Consider the following 6626-nt stretch of genomic DNA (forward strand, 5'->3'; position numbering starts at 1 on the left):
TGTGTATGTATGTATATTGAATTGTGTATGTATATGTGTATGCAATTTGATTTTCTTTATACTTGCTTGGTATGCATGATGAATTTTGAAATGCATTGCATGTTGGGGCTGTCATGACTAGGCTTGGATTTAGATGTTCAATATTGTTCAAACTTCATGTTTCCTTAGTGATTATACTTGAAGATTGAATCGGTAGTTTTTTTTTCTTTTTAACTGTGAAAGTGTTGTTCATCTCACTTTCATTCTAAAGGAACAAGATTTCTCCCATAAAATGATTGAACGAACTCTAATATAGTTATAGGTATAGTTATAGGTATATTGTAATAGAAAAAGTTTGATTCTTGTAATATAAAAAATGAAAGTGATGAGGTAATTAAAGTTGGTATATTGGCGTATCGGATACGTTATTGAAGTTTATATTAACATTGGTTATGTATAGGTTTTTGAAGTTTAAAATGAATTGAACTTTATAATTGTTAGGATATTCAAAGATACTACCTTAGTTATGTATTTTCGTCTGGATTAATTGTTTACTTTAATAAGTAGGAAAACCATGGATAAAACATGGATCTGTGCCGATCGAATGACCAAAGAGTACGAGAGTGGGGTTGCGGAATTCGTTAAGTATGCTGTTCAACACGCTGAAAACCCCAGACGAATGCATTGTCCTTGCTTGCGTTGTTGTTATATTGGTAAGGTTGATGCACATGGATTGAAATCGCATTTGCTGAGGCATGGAATTGATCAAAGTTATCAGTGTTGGATATTTCATGGTGAGAAAATTAACGAGAATGTTGAATCGAGTGGAAAAAGTAATACAACCTATGCTTCATACGACAAAGACACGGAAACATACGGTTGTGATCGAGTTGAAGAGATTGTAGAAGCACTGGAAGAAGATCTTCATGATTGTCCTGAAATGTTTGAGAGGATGGTAAGCGATGCAGAGAAACCGTTGTACAAAGGTTGCACTAAATTCTCAAGACTTTCTGCGGTATTAAAGTTGTACAACTTAAAGGCGGGCAATGGATGGTCGGATAAAAGTTTCACAGAGTTGTTGGCCCTTATGAGAGAAATGCTACCGGATGATAATGTTCTTCCTAATCGAACCTATGAGGCAAAAAAAATGTTGTGCTCTATTGGCATGAGCTATGATAAGATACATGCTTGTCCTAACGATTGCATTTTGTTTCGTAACGAATATGCAATGTTAACTGAGTGCCCTAAATGCGGTTTGTCTCGATATAAGAAAAGATTATCTCCCGCAAAAGTCTTATGGTATTTTCCGATAATTCCGAGATTTAGGCGCATGTTTCGTAGTGAAACCGATGCAAGACATCTTACTTGGCATGCAGATGAAAGAATTATTGATGGAAAGTATCGGCATCCGGCTGATTCATCACAGTGGTCGAAGATTGATAATGATTATCCTGAGTTTGGATCAGAAGCAAGAAACCTTCGATTGGCATTATCTACTGATGGAATGAACCCACATGGTCTTCAAAGTATCTCACATACCACATGGCCTGTGATTCTTATGATTTATAACCTACCTCTGTGGCTATGTATGAAGCGTAAGTACATGATGTTATCTATGTTAATCTCTGGGCCTAAACAACCAGGGAATGACATAGACGTATACTTGACACCTCTGATCGAAGATTTAAAGATTTTGTGGGAGAACGGTGTGGAGGTTTATGATGGATATAGGAAAGAAAGTTTCAATTTGAGGGCGATGTTGTTTGGCACAATTAATGATTTTCCAGCATACGGGAATCTATCTGGGTATAGCATTAAAGGTCAACGTGCGTGTCCTGTTTGTGAAGACGGAACCGATACGATTCGATTGGAACTTTGCCAGAAGAATGTGTTTCTCGGTCATCGTAGATTCTTACATTCTAAACATCACTACCGTGGGTGGAGAAAAGCATTCAATGGAGACACCGAACATCGTAGAGCTCCACCCGCATTGTCAGGTGAACAAGTTTTTGAAAAGGTGAAAGATGTGCGTACTGAGTTTGGCAAGCCTTTTGCACATAAGATTGTGAAAGGTGGGTGGAAGAAAAGGTCGATATTTTTTGAATTGCCATATTGGAAGTCTTTGTACGTGAGACATTTTCTCGATGTTATGCATATTGAAAAAAACGTATTTGAAAGTGTTATCGGTACATTACTCAATATAAAAGGCAAGTCTAAGGATGGCCTTAAAGCAAGGGAGGACATGTTAAAAATGGGAATGAGAACTGAATTAGCACCCGTGAAGAAAGGAAGACGAACATATCTACCACCTGCTGCTTTTACTTTATCTAGAAAGGAGAAAAAAAATTTGTGTAAGTCTCTGAGTGAAGTTAAGGTTCCAGAAGGATACTCATCTGATATCAGAAGACTTGTTTCTATGAAAGACCTCAAGTTGAAGAATTTGAAGACACATGATTGCCATGTTATAATGGAACATTTTCTACCGATAGGTATACGTTCTATTTTGCCAGAAAAAGTAAGAAGTGCCATAAGTAAATTGTGTTTTTTCTTTAGGTCAATTTGTAGTAAGGTGATCGATCCCGAGATCTTACCAACACTACAAAAAGAGATTGTAATTACCTTGTGTGAGCTTGAAATATATTTTCCTCCGTCTTTTTTTGACATAATGGTTCATTTAGTTGTTCATCTTGTGAAAGAGACACAGTTGTGTGGACCAGCTTATATGAGATGGATGTACCCTGCTGAACGGTATATGAAAATATTAAAAGGGTACGTGAAATCCCGAAGTCGACCAGAGGGTTGTATTGTTGAACGATACATTGTTGAAGAAGCTGTTGAGTTTTGTACTGAATATTTGTCTAACGTTCAATCGATTGGACTCCCCAGAGCTCAGATTTTCGACAAAATGGAAGGTAAAAAATTAATTGGGAATAAAATTGTGACAAAATCAAGGGATGAACGGGATCAAGTTCATTTGTATGTTCTGCACAATAATAATGAGGTTGAGCCATATGTTGAAATGCACAAGGATGTACTCCGAAGGTTAAATCCGAACAGAAATGAAAATTGGATAGTTATAGAGCACAATCAAAGTTTCATACAATGGTTGAAGGATCATATTTATTTGAAGCGCTCTTCAGATCCTTCTTCGGTAACAGAAAGGTTGAGATGTTTGGCATATGGTCCAAGTTTGCATGTGTTTTCTCATAGCGCATATTCAATTAATGGATACACATTTTATACCAAAGAACAAGATGATAAGAGTACTATGCAAAATAGTGGTGTCACCGTGCTAGCTGAAGCAATGCATATATCAAGTATGAAGGACTTAAACCCCAAATATGCAAATTTGTCATATTTTGGAGTTATTGAGCACATTTGGGTGTTTGATTACGAGAAGTTTCAGATTCCCATCTTTGGTTGCAAGTGGGTGAATAGTAGTGGCATACGAATGGATAAGTCCGGATTTTTGCAAGTTGATCTTACTAGGGTGGGGTACAAAGATGAACCTTTTATTCTAGCATCTCAAGCTAAACAAGTGTTCTATGTGAATGACCCGAAGAGTACAAAATGGTCTATAGTGCTTTTCTCTAACAAAGTGACTGATGATAGCGGTGTCGATCAATGTGATATTGATGTTGAGAATGAGTCATGCATTAGACGGAATGAGTTGAATAGAAATGATGAAGTTGAGGATCTTATACCGGATGAGTCATATATAAGAAACGATCATAATGAGGGAATTTGGATCAATTCATCCGTACGCATTGCTAAGAAACAAGTGATTAATATTCCAACAAAGAAAAGAAAGAGATGTTAGTGACTTAGGTAAATTATCCATGGTTTCTTTATTTTTTTTTTCAAATGTTTTGATTATAAGTTATATGTGATAATGCATGATTTCATTATATTTTTGTTTTCAATTGCTTTGATTATAAGTTATATCTGATAATGCATGATTTCTTTATTTTTTTGTTTTCAAATGCTTTGATTATAAGTTATATTTGATATTTGATGGTTTCCTTGGTTTATTACAGGTTAGACATGGCTGATGACCAACATGAGGAAGTTAGTAAAAAAGTATCCGCGGAAGAAGAAATTCGAAGAGGTATCACAGTAATGAGAAGGGTGGTCCAAGGAAGATCTCGAGGCATCATACTAGATGTCTATTGGAACAACCAGGGACAGCTTATAGAACCTAATGGGCATACCTTAACTAGTTTTATCGGTGCACTAGTAAGGAATGAAATTCCCATTACATGTGATGATTGGAGAAACAAAGAGCTGAATGAGTCCAAAGAAAAAATTTGGAGTGAGATAAAGGTACAATCATTTGGCTCTTAATTATACGGTATCAATTATGTTTTTTCAATTACCGATACTAACTATCAATCTGTATGTTTTTCTTAGCGATGTTTTAACATCGAAGAAGAAAGAAGAGGTTTTTGTATGAAATTGGCCGGAAAGCTTCTAAGAGGGTTTCAGACATTTTTATCATCCAAGTTCCTTAAGGATGCGGATGGTAATTTTGTGGATGCGGAGCTTCCTAAAAAATATGAAAGTTTGATATCGGCTGAAGAATGGGAAGCTTTCAAATCCAAAAGACAAGACCCGGTTTTTCAAAGAATAAGTGCTACAAATCGGGAAAGAGCATCAAGTCCCGCATATCCGTACCGAAAAGGACGTGTCGGATATGGACGCTTAGAACAATCCATGGTAAGTATTTATAAATTGCGATAACAAATTTGTTCATCATATATTAGTTTTATCTGATCAAATTGTATGACTTAATGTGTAGCTGCAGAAGGAGGAAAGTTCAGAAACATCTCTTCCTGCACATGTTTTGTGGAAGGAAGCCCGTGTGGGCAAATCTGGAGTTCCTCAAGAAGAAGTTTTACACGTATACCAGAAATGTGTAAGTATAACATTTTTTCATTAATTGAATAACATTTTTATACACAAATATTTGACAAGTATACGGTATTCATCTGATTTTTCAGGAGGAGCTATCTCAGTCTTTATCTCCCGATGATACTAAGGGCATACTTAGTCGGGCATTAGATGTCCCTGAGTATTCTGGTCGGGTGAGGGGTAAGGGATTTGGAGTCACTCCGACCTCCCTGAGTATTAAAAAAGGAAAGGCTCCTAGTAATCGGGAGCTTCATGCAAGATTGGAAGCCATGCAAGCTGAGCTTGATGCATTGAGGAGAGAAAGAGAGGCTAGCGCCTCAACAGTATACAGAGATGCTTCGGACAAAAACAGTATCAACTGTACCTTTCAGCCGAACATTCCAGAGGTAATTACATATAATTGTCTTAAATTGAACTATCTGCTTAAATTATGTATTTGACATATATACACATTAACGATTTCTTGTTATTATTGGTTTTAGGGCATTTCCCATTGTCAGCTGTATTTGTCGTCACCATACTATCGGATGGTTGGCAAGGGAAAAGTGCATAACGTTAGCGGAGTATTACTCCACACTAGAGAGCTCCCTGCTGGATGTTTGAAGGTATCAGTTGATATTGCAGTTGAGCCGAATGCAGCATTACCATATCCTAGCGATGATTCGGATGCAACAACGGTGCACGAAGCAGTAGGTTCGTTTGTTGCATGGCCGACAAACCTCATATGCGTAGGATATGAGGTATGCTTAAAACTTATGTTAACTTTAATGTGTATATTCAAAGTTTAAAATTTATGCTTAAAATTTTACTTACATATTTTCCTTGGTTATGTTAAATAGACTCCCACAAAATCCAAATCAAAAGATAATGCGATTCCACGGCATACCGAGTCCACGGTTTCAAGAAAAGAGGTAATATACAATTATATGACATATATTCATGGAAGTTGTTACATTCTTAATTTGATCTAACTATTTATATGACATGTAGCTTCAAGAAAATGAGGTTAGCAATGCCTCCGCACAACAAAAAAAGGAGGTTAGCAACGCCTCCGCACGGGTAAAAAGTTCTGGTGCTAAGAAGACCGTAGCTAGGAAAAAAACTACCACCAAGTATAGGTCGTGCCTCAGGACATTTCTAGAGATGACCGATATACCGACCGGAGGTGTTCGGACCCTACATATGGAGGTAGGGATTTTCGGCTTTGATTACGACCAAATGATTGGTAATGAAGACTTCATGCAAGTTTTTAGTCATGAAGAAATCGGCGTCAACGTTGTCAATACATATATTAGGTAAATCCGGTCTACTTTGTTTTATTAATTAAACAACTTATGTTAATGATGTTTACTTTATGTTAATCCGGTTTACTTTATGTTTCAAAAGAGGTGTTAATGATGTTTTTATATTAGGTTTTTGTATGACAAATTGATGCGCCCCAATGGTTTGGACGTGTCATTCGGATTCTTAGCACCCGCGACCGTCAACTTAGTTTTAATCTTAAATAGACCGGATACCGTGACGGAGTTACGTTCTTCGGATCCTCATGGACAATAAAGATGCGGAGAAGTTGTTTTTTATACCGTTTAATACCGGGTTAGCATTTCATTCTAAATTCATCTATTATAATTATTTTCCAAGTTACCATCTAACATTTGCCTAATCATTACAGTGGACATTGGTTGTTGCTCGCAATCAATCCTATCCGAGAAATTGTGTATTATCTTGACTCGTTA

This window comes from Lathyrus oleraceus, chromosome 3, assembly GCF_024323335.1.
Source record: "Lathyrus oleraceus cultivar Zhongwan6 chromosome 3, CAAS_Psat_ZW6_1.0, whole genome shotgun sequence".
NCBI lineage: Eukaryota > Viridiplantae > Streptophyta > Magnoliopsida > Fabales > Fabaceae > Lathyrus > Lathyrus oleraceus.